The sequence below is a fragment of the Carex rostrata genome, chromosome 3, assembly GCF_964058835.1.
Source record: "Carex rostrata chromosome 3, lpCarRost1.2, whole genome shotgun sequence".
Lineage (NCBI taxonomy): Eukaryota > Viridiplantae > Streptophyta > Magnoliopsida > Poales > Cyperaceae > Carex > Carex rostrata.
In genome coordinates this window covers 10,519,005-10,530,875 of record NC_135920.1, presented here as the reverse complement: position 1 = coordinate 10,530,875, position 11,871 = coordinate 10,519,005, and positions in this window count along the sequence as shown.

The following is an 11,871-nucleotide window of genomic DNA, read 5'->3' as shown; positions in this document are numbered from 1 at the left end:
ACAATGCTGACAGAGACACAAGCTGACTTCATTTTCTTTTTTGTTTTTCAAGTTACTGCAAATTATGAAATGAGTTCATGAAAAATTTGGCCCTGAATTTAATATGAAGTTTTATCAATTAATGTGACTTCTTTGTATATAATTGGCGACATCTCAAGCATATATTATTAAATTACTAGATTATTTGGATTGTATTGTGCATATTAAAGTTCCAAATAGTAAGGTGATCAACTGAATTAGAACAGATAATGCACAGCATAGCTCTGCCGGAATTTGACCTATTTTATGAATTCTTATTCATTGGCCAAGTGCTTAGATTTTTGTGTATAATTGACGATTTTTTTACCAAATCTCTTGAATTTGCCCTTACTGATCCCAGGTGAAAAATTCCAAGCAGTGTACAGCGTACTATAAAGTAAGCTTACCAACATGTTTTCCTGAAACTGCATGTAAATCAATGTAATGTGGATGTACATGTCAAAGTAAACATTTTCAAATATATCTGTTAATTGTATTGTTAGACACGTATATCTAGCCATAAACTGATTAAAAGCTCCAAAAATGTGAACATTAAATGTTTGTAATTTATAAATTTCCAGGAGGTACGGATAGCTGTCCACACATGTCAAGTGTAAATTTAGGGCATGTTTGGCTGCAGCAACAAAATTACTGACAGGATCGGTCTTGAAGATTTTGGGGCCCGGGGCGGAAGAAATTTTTGAATCCTTTATATATACCCGTGTTGTAAAAAACAGACTTAACGGTCTATTATATGCCTGTTTAATTGTTAATTGTTGTCAAACAGTTATGAATACACTTATCAAAGGTCTATTAGTGAATTTTTTCGATTAATTGGTCGATTATTCCCAATTATTTTGTTTATTCTCATTTGATCGTCCGTTTTTTCCGTTTATTCCCATTTATTTTCGTTTATTCCAGTGATTATTTATTTTTACATTGTTTTTTTTCCTATAACTGTATAATAATAAATTTTATAAACATGTATTGCAATTTTATTTGTGCTTGGCTATACATTCAATTTTTTTATATATGTTTTTTCTTCTTACTTATTTTGAATTAATTGATTAATTCCTTTATTATATATATATCATATATTTTTCTTACTTACTGATGTAATTTTTTCAATTAGTACATCATGTTCATATATTAAATTAAGTTGTTATTACAAACTAACATTAATGATTTTATGTTGGAATGTTTTATGTCTTTCAAATAATATATTGTTAGTGTTTGAAAATGCTTAATTCTCGAATTTATTTTTTAATTAAATAAATGTGTTACTTACACATGTAAAGTGCGTGTGTATTGTTAAGCGTAGTTTCATGTTATAATAATAGAACTAAGTTAAATTAAGTTTATTTGATAAGTTTGATGAGTTAAATAAATTATTTTTTTAATAAATTGTGAATATATACACATAATTTTAATGAAAATACAAAATTGTCCGCATAATTGCTTGACAGTATCCCGTTCATTCGACAAACGCATACCGTTATTTACAATACTGATATACACAATTTTTTATTGATATATAAATAGATCATACCTATTATAGAAAAGTTTGAACCCTTTGAATATTCAAAGTTTGGGCTCTAATATTTTATTTATTTTTATAATATACAGATTAATTTTTTTTAATATATGCAAAATATTTTTGTTTCTTTTGGGGCCCGGGGCGGTCGCCCTGGCTGCCCAGCACCAGGGCCGGCCTTATTACTGTTCACGTGGGGAAAAAAAATTCACTCAGATTGAATTTTTTTTTTCCCACATAAACAGTAATTTTCAGTTCAAAAGTTTTGAAATCTTGTATCCATTCCCTTTCCCCTCATACCGTCGAACAGGCCCTTAATATGTGCCTGTATACAAACTTCTCCATATATATAAACATTGAAATCTAGATGCAAATTAGGAACACTGTGCACTTTGTAAACTCTGCAAGTCTCCTTTGTAAAATCACCCAAGCGATATTGAAGGGGATTCAAGGGCTGCCGTTTTGAGAGTCGCAATATCAGTTCGGCTGCTCCACTCCTCCTCGCCTCCATCACAGAGCATAACTAACGATATTCATGAATGACTCTGTTTAAGGGTTTTGCTGCCCGGTGTCTCGCCCGTCCATCTCTACTTTTCGGGTTCGACTGAGAGTGTTGTATATTCGCTTCCATCGTCGTAGTATCTACTATAACTATATATGTGAATAAGGTACGTGTTTTATAGTTGTTGATGATGACGAAATTGCAAAGAGTTGCCTCCTTCCTCCTCTCTTTCTTCTTCTTCTTTTCCTTCTTCTTCTTCCACCTCTTTGAGTGGTGACTGTCATGAGCCGATTAATTCAGTTCTCAGTCCGGTTTGATTCAGTGCTTCTCGGCTACGAATTCCTCTGGGTGGCGTCAATTTTGGAAAGAAGAAGACGTTTTGTCCTTAAGGAAGGGCTCGATATGGCGTACTCCGCCAACCATGCAACTCGAAAAATTACTGTTGTGTCTACATTCCCAGAGAAGAAAATCAAAAGGCTCACCTACTTACTAATCGGGTGCGAATAGACCAATTCACATTCTTTGGCTTCACGTATTTATTATTTTCTAACATAGCAAATTAGATGATTTTACATGTAACTCAATGTATAGATTTTCATATTTTTTATTTTAATCACAAGAAACCTATGTAATAGCCATCTTGTATATTGTTGGATCAATGCAATCGTCTACGGGCTTTCAACCAAAAAAAAAATCTAGATGCAAATCTGTGGAGCAGGGGTTAAAAAAAAGATACCATGCAAGACATGAGAAGTTTAGTGGAGTTAGGACGTGTTCGTTTGTCATGAGATTACACGGGATGTGATTTGACGGGAATGGAAATCAACTTCCGAAAAATAGAAACTCATGGTATGCATAGGATTAATTATGGAAATGTGTTGAAATAACTGTTCGGTTGTACCGTGGAATTGGTTGTGGGAAATTTTAATTTATTTTAAAAATATGTCTTTCTATTTTAATTTTTAACTTGTTTAAATTAAGAAAAAATTATATAATAATTAATGCACTAACGGGTTGTAAATTTTTTCATATGTTTAAATTTAAATAATTTATAAAAATATGAGATGCAAAAAATAAACAAAATTTTACGAATGGTGTTTTAAGCAAATGAAAATATTTTTTATTTTCAAATTTAGAACTCGTTAAATTTTTGTTTTTTCCGAAAAAGTTGGCAGAGACTCAACAAAATTTTCAACATTGTATTGTTTATTTGTTTATTAGTCTTTATTTATTTATTTTGTAAAGTAGAAGATTAGTTATATGTATTCTGATTTACTGTTTTTTTTCGGAATGAATGAAATTTTCAAATTATGAGCTTCAACACTTAAGTATGCACTGGTCGCGCCGCATATGATCCCAGTGCCCGTAGACCGCGCGCCGCACTCGTGGAACGCCTCTGAACCACGCACGGTACCTGCGGACCGAGCCTGTGCATCTGCTAAAGGCGGGATTCTAGACCGCGCGCCGCACTCGTGGAATGCCTCTGAACCACGCACGGTACTTGCGGACCGAGCCTGTGCATCTGCTAAAGGCGGGATTCGAACCCAGTTGGGTTCTGTTGGTGCCAAAATTCTTACCACTATACTAGAGTTCACATGTGTTATCTTGTCGATAAATATAGTATTTAACTATTTTTCTCTACAAATTTGATTTAAATTATATCTCCTCCTTATTAAGAAGCTTAATAATTTCTACTACATAATTTGCTTCCGTTGCTGTGTACGAACATGATTACTAGTATTCTATTATATTTTTAACGGTACCTCTATCAAGAACAATGAATGCAAGCTTGGATACAAGTTCTAGTTCAACTAGTATAACTGGACACCAAGTCATTTTAATTTACTAATGAGTGTCAAAGTTCCGGACTATTGTTAATCCCAAAAATTCTAGTAAAATTTAAAAGGAAGTCCTTATATATAGATTTGTCATGTGTGTCAGGACCGTGAGGACAGACCGAATTTTTTATTAATAGAAATAAAATAAAATAAATATCAAAATACGGAATTACTTTTGATTATTTTCGAAATATAGGTAGAACGGGTTGTGTAAACCCGTCCACCGGACGGGTCTAATTATCCCGTCCGGGTGACATCCTTGCTTAACCAACTTAATCCACTTCGCCGTATTAAAAAAAAAAAAACCGGACGGGTTTAGAGGTCCCGTCCCGAAAAAAGAAAAAATGCGGATAATATTTGCTAAATGCAATAAGGTGGAAATCGAACATTTATGGCAAGCCAACAGATAATAGCAGACATTTTATTAACTCTCAACCATTTATAAAGCAGCAACCTGAACAAGCATGAATTATTTGCTAAATGCAAATCAATCAGACATGGCACAAGTAACAAATAACATAAAGAACGCACCATGCTCGCTCGGATAATGCACAGCAGTTCCATTGGCAAGCACCTCACCAGCTACATGCACATGAGGGCTGTCAGAGGGATCATGATGCTCAGCCACAAGTATTATAGATGCTGAAGTGTAGCGGAAAAGGTCATTGAGGACAAAATAGCCCTTATCCTGAGGAGCAAGGAAGAAGGTTTGGGTGAATTCACGACGCACGCCATCGTGGCGCCCAGTCAACTGGCTATTGAAGTTTCCAGTACATGTACGCTATGGTGTTATAGCACCAATCAACTGGCACTACATCTCTGAATCTCAAATTTTAAGATTTTGGATGGAGAATATGTGCCACCAATTTGTTGTTCACCCTCAAATGGGGGTAGTGGGCGGATTTTACTATCAAATCCTCAAGCCTTGTCCAGAATTTTAAAAATAATTGGTTTGTCTCCTATCCAAAAGGATAGTAAAAAGTTCTAAAAATATCAGTCCCTTCAAAGATTTTGTTGTGTAGATCACACTTAGCAGTTCGGATCAGCTAATTGAAACTCAGAATTTGAGATTTTGAGCAGCAGCACAGGCTGATCAGTCGCCTTCACCAAACATTGTCATTCATTTTTTAGGGTATAATAAGCCAATGAAAATTGTCACCTTTTCCAATAAAAAATATTATCAAATCTGACTTTTGAGAAGACCACATGTATGCTGCTCCGCAAATAAATTGTCATTTTTTTATTTTTTTTTTGCGTCGGACGGGACGTCTTAACCCGTTCGCATTTTTTTTTTTTTTTTTTTTTCGGAACGGGATCTCTAAACCCGTCCGGTTTTTTTTTTTTTCGGCGAAGTGGATTAAGTTGGTTAAGCAGGAATGTAACCCGGACGGGTTAATTAGACCCGTCCGGTGGACGGGTTTACACAACCCGTTCTACCTATGTTTTGAAAATAATCAAGAGTAATCCCGTATTTCGATATTTATTTTATTTTATTTCTATTAATAAAAAATTCGGTGAGGAGAGATGGCAGAATTTAGGCCACGTGAAGAGATAGCATGAATCAGAAACAATCCAAGTGAAGAGAGAGAGAGGGGAGAGAAGAGTGGGAAACTGGGAACAAAAAAATTGAGTCTAACATGATAATTTTTTTTTCAGAAAAATGAATTGAGATGGGAACGATGGGATATAATTTTGAAAAATAACAAGTCTGTCGAACAACTGTAGGAAATTTTATTCTTACTTTGTCCGAACCCATCAAATTCCCAGCAGGTTTTTTACTGCCAAACATGGCCTTAGTTTTAGTTAAACCATACAAGACTTCTCCATATATAATTAATCAAGGGCTGCTATTAAATATTGGATAGGGAATGTGAAAGAAAGCATCCAAAGAAAGATAACCAGGTGGATGCCTTCTGATGTTGACTCAATACCAATTAGTGTGCCCCCAATGTAATTAATTTATTTCATGATCAATGAAACACTTAAGTCGGCCATAAAAGGGCAAGTTTTATCTGACTTCTTGGCATCACACCCAATACCTTCCGAGATCCGACTCTCCTCTGGGAAATGAAATTTGCTGAAATCCTCAGTACCCTAAAATTTTAAATTCAACCATTTAAGTTTTTTCATACACGAATTTCAAAGTATACATAATTTTATGTACAAATCACAAAATATATAAATAGTTGAATTGGGAATTTCAGGATTCCTGAAATCCCCATAGATTCCAACAGATTTGTTTCCCTCCTCTAGTGTGAATTCCCGAGACAGAGGTAATACACATAAGAGAATAAAATCTTAGTTAGGAAATGTACTTTTAGGACCTGTTCGAATGTCATAGAATTACATGAGATGAGGTTTGATGGAAGTGGAAACTCACTTTTTCAAAAGCGGGAACCCATAAATATAGATACGCGCAGGAATGATTATGGGAATGTGTTAGAATAATTGTTCGTTTGTATCGTAGGATTAATTATGAAAAATAAATTTCTTTCTAAAATGTTTGGTATTATACAATTTTCTTTATTAATAAAATTATCAATAATATAATTAAATTAATTAATTAAATAATAATATAACATTATTTATTAATTATTTTTTATAAAATAGAAACACATTTTTATAATTAAATGAAAAGCAACAAATTAATCAGGATTTCCGTTTCATTTATTCACGCCGTTGTTGTAAATAATGGTATGTGGTTGTCGGACATACAAGATACTACCAAGCAATTAATCGAAAATAATCGGGAATAATTGATCATATTCGGAAATAATCATTCGATTAATCAGAAAATTTCATGACGATTTGATCACTGCCAACGACTAATTGACCGATTAATCGGCCTGAACAGACGTTTTTTACAACACTGATTCACGTATTGAAAATAAGAATAGAAATTTTCAAGACGGGACTATCTGATTCGAAGCCTATATTTCATGTTCCTGCGTATCTAAGTTGTAAATAACAATAATTATGAATTCATTAGAAATTAGGAAATTGATTTTCACACCGGTCAAGTGATGTTTACAAAAAAAAAATTGTTGTCTGGTAATATTCGGTTTATTCGGTTTATTCGGTCGAATATATCTATTCAGTTGTAATTCGAATAGAAAATCTATATTCGGTCCAAATATACGGTTTAGAGCATATTACCGGTTTAGAGTGTATTAACAGTGATTTATACAACATATTACCAGTTTAGAGTATATAATTAACAGTGATAAAAATACCGGTTTAAAGTATATATTACTGGTTTATAGTATATTAACAATGATAAAAATACCAGTTTAGAGTATATTGTTCGCTTACAAAGGTATGCTACAAAGTCTCAGGTACAACAAGTTGTACCAGTTTAAACCTTGAATCTACTCTCGTCTAAGGTTGCAAGTGCACAACCCTATCCGTATAGCATAATAAGGTATCAATCCTCAGGGACAGTTTAATTCGATTCTAAATTTCTACAAATCCGAGTTAAGTACTAGAAGTGTGAAAGGTTTGGTTTGAATTCGTTTCAATTTCTCAATTCAATAACAAAAGATTGCAAAAGAAAGTAAATGTTTGTTTCAGTCAAGTTTAAAAGGATGTTTCCAGGGTTTCAGATTTCATCCTCAGCTTTGCCTCTCTGGACCTTCACTCGACTCGCATCATCTCTGATGCGACCCTAGTGATGCGACCCGCATGGTCTCCCATGCGACTCGCATGTCCATCGAGTGAATGCAGCATTTCACCTGTTTCTGAGTTATTTGATTGTGCAAGGTTCTACTGACCCTACCCACGATTCCTGTGCCTCAACTCTCGTTTATTAGCACCAGTAACCTAGTAGGGAATTGCAATTTCACCTTCTTAGATCTACAACTTTCAACTCTCGTTTATTTGTATTCAATCTAAGTCAATTGATCGGTTTGCTAAAGGTATCCACTATCTCTCAATAAATGGAAATCTCACCTTTCGGTTCAATTGATCTATCTTTTCAGATTTCTAATCTACCTCAAGTGCTTGATTAAATTGCAAGAAAGATCTAGATCAAGATATTAGAAGAGATGAAAGATTCATTCAACAATAGTCAACAAAATGCAATCACACAATCTCAATCAAGCTTTAAAAGAAAGATACACAATCAATTGATCACAAGAACAACTCAAATTCAAGTGAAATACACACAATCAAAGCTTTAGACTACATCAACCCTAGAAACAAAGAAAGATCTACTCAAACAACATCATAAAAGAAAAGAGAAGAGATAGGATCATGATAGAACCAAATGAAGCAATCTTGCAAGGATCTTCACTCCTTCCTCTCTTTCTTGATCAATACTCCAATTCTTGAGGCTTTGAATCTTCAAATTTCGGAACTCCCTCTCTGGTGACCGAGGCGGGCTATTTATAGACTTTTCAAAACATTTGCTTCAATTCTGGGCCCTTATTGGGCCTTTGCTGTCTGCTCTGGAAGCTCGCGATGCGACCCGCATCACCACTGAAGCGACCCGCATCAGAGTGTGATGAATGCGCCTCGCATGCAGTGGTGCTGCGACCTGCTGGTGCGGCTCTGAGTGGTTGATGCGCCTCGCGTCAAGCCTGATGAGGGTCGCATCAATGTCTCTTAACTTCAGTAATTTGCTTGATTTCACCAATTTTCCTGCAATATAAGAATGAAAGCACAGCAATACCAATTCTACGCATAATCATTATAATAGATGTTATTTAATGGCTCAAGATTCATGTTTTGGTACCGAAATTGGTCAAAACAATAGGTCGGATATAGCAATATCATATATTAATAGTGATTTATACCACATATTATCGTATACTTGTTTATATATATGAATTCTCATTTAAAATCCGCATATGCGGTAAACGATCGCTTTCCCATACTGCATATAAACCGAATATTAAAACACTGAATATAATATACTAGACTAATTATATATACACCAAAGAGTTAATTTGTTGTTGCGGACTAAATGAAAAACGTGAATAGAATATCACAAAGAGAGAGTAAGTAGGAAAATGAAAAAGTTTTCTCACAAATTTACACTGGACCGGGAATTTGTGTAGGAAATAAAATGGAAAAAGTTTCCCACTAATTTCCAATTCCCATTGGACATCTGAAAGGGCTTTATGGTGCGTTATCAATACGACTTACCAAAATAATGCAGTTAAACAATAAGGGCGTGTTCGGCGAAACAAAGGAAATGAGAATAGGAATGTAAAATTTTTGAACTGAAATTTACTGTTCACGTGGGAAAAAAACAAATTCAGTCTGAGTGAATTTTTTTTTCCCACATAAACAGTAGCTTGCATTTTGCTGCCGAACATGACCTAAATGTCTTTATTATTCCATTTAAAGGCTTAAAGCTTTGCTTGTTTTAACAAAATAAGTTCGTTCTTAAATTCATTTTCACAAAGACTGCAATAGTTATGAACCCAGAAGGCCGTGGTGGAATAAAATAAAATAAGGAACGGCCAATTGCGAATTATTAACGCAACCCATTTGTAACAACAAATAAATCTCAAGGATGGCTGGATGGGTCATGATAAGATGGACTTGGCTACGGTGCTATGGGTAGCTAAGAGGCCTCCCGTGCTACGGCTCAATATTTGACTTTTCAAAATTCTAACGGTCGATCCGAACCGTTCATCTTGTTCTCCATATTAATATGTGCTTGGAGACCAAATTTTACATTTTTTGGAAATTTTTTACTATTTTTTTAGATTTATTGAAAATCGTTGTTTTTCAGACAAATCTGGACCATAAAAAACAGCGATATTCAATAAATCTAAAAAAATAGTAAAAAATTTCCAAAAAATGTAAAATTTGGTCTCCAAATACATATTAATATGGAGAACAAGATGAACGGTTCGGATCGACCGTTAGGATTTTGAAAAGTCGAATATTGAGCCGTAGCACGGGAGGCCTCTTAGCTACCCATAGCATATTAGCCAAATCCATGATAAGATACTTAAAATTATGAAACCTGTAAATTAAGTCGATGAAAAAGAGGCGCAACTATTGGCCTTCAAAAGATCTCTCATGTCTTCTATATCATCCTCGTGTTCTTCTTCTTCAAGCTAATATGGCTATCCAGTTCGTTTTCACCCCTGCACAACCGAATTCACATTCCCTCAAGTTACCTGACTGAGTACAATTGAATCGGACGGTATGAAATTAGAATTTTTAACTTGACACGAATCTCAAAGCACAAATAATACTTGCTCCCAATGCCATTCCGAGCCCCCACTGGCTAAAATTAAATCTGAACCGTCCATTTCAACTGTGTTGAGTCAAGGTACCTGGGAGGATACGAATCCTGCGCAACCCCTCATTTGGCTATTTACAATGGTCGAATATACACACGTGGATGAAACATTTGGTGTGTGAAATACGACCTTATTGGCTGTTGTAGAATTTTTGCTTTGTATAAATACATGTAAAAAATTGATACAGAAAAATTGAATACTAAAGCTAAGTTAATTCTTATGCACTTCCTTTAGAAATTGAATACTGAGTCAATTCTTCAAAATCATAAATGATTACTTTTATGTAAAAATTGAATATGTTTTCACCCTTACTCATGCTAGTGTTGCATATTGTGGCTTTATCATCAATCTTTAGTAGATTGTTATGGTTTCTCTTGGCTCTATAACTCAGCATAGAAATAATAAATCAAATTCCATTTGAATGATACACGTAATACATATAGGATCAGGTTATGAATCTAGGGGTGAAACTAGAAAATTTTGATAAGAGTGGCTGAAAATTAAAATGCAAAATTGTGGTGAGTAAGATTTGAACTCAAGACATCTCAACTATAAAATAGTGCTTTAACCACTAGGTTACAATTGAACATTTATTGTTTATTGAAGGTATATTATATAGAAAGTTTTAAAAAATAAAATTCAATTAAATTTCTATACGTATTATTATAATTTTGAAATCACACGAGTGACCTAGCCATTTTTGACTAAGTCTTAGATCCGTCCATCTATAAATCTTGGACAGAACATAATCTAATAACCATCATAGAAAACTGGTCAGAATACTCACAATTGGACCATAAAATAGAATTTCATAGTTCGAAGCTCGCATTTCACCTTTGCATGTTAGAGATAGAAGCGCAAAATATAGAGCAGTGTTTTATGTCGGAGGAAGAAGTAATGAGAAAAGGCACCGAAAGAGAAGGAACCAGAGACCAATAATCAACGAAAGAAAGAGAAAAAAAAAGTAAAGGACAAAAATATCATATTATTTTTGTATTAATATTAATAACTTTTTTCATTGATTAAATTAAGAAAGAGGAGAGTTTCAATGCCTCATGTCTATCATATTTCATATTTATATTTTCATTTTTAAAGTCCAAATTGTTGATTCAAACCGTTCAACGTGATATATATACTAAAATGTGACTAGAGATGAAATTTTAAAATTTTTGAATTTTTTTACTATTTTTTAAGATGGGTAGAAAATCACTTTTTTTAAACGGTTTAAAAACAATGATTTTGTACCTATCTTAAAAAATAGTAAAAAAAATTCAAAAAATATAAAATTTAATCTCTATGCATATTTTAGTATAAATATTATCTTAAACGACTCGGATCAACAATTTGGACTTTGAATCGACAATTTGAACTTTAAAAACGAAAATATAAAATATGAGGTATGATGAGATATGAAAAAGATGAGGCATTGTAACCCTCCTCATTAAGAAATAAGAATATTAATAATTTAAATGAGTTTGGACTAATTTTAGAATTTTAATGAGTAAATACCTAAATGATGAAGTTACAATGGATATATATCTAAATTTCTCTTCTATATTCACTATTTTCTTAACGATCCAAATCTACCATATGAATATGCTTTTAAGATAATCTACCATATGCAACTCATTCTAAGTTTTGATCAGCTCCGAACCTTCTAGTTTTCTCAGATTTCCAAAATTAATCTCTTCTCTTTGTACTGGTTGAATTTTGTCGTGT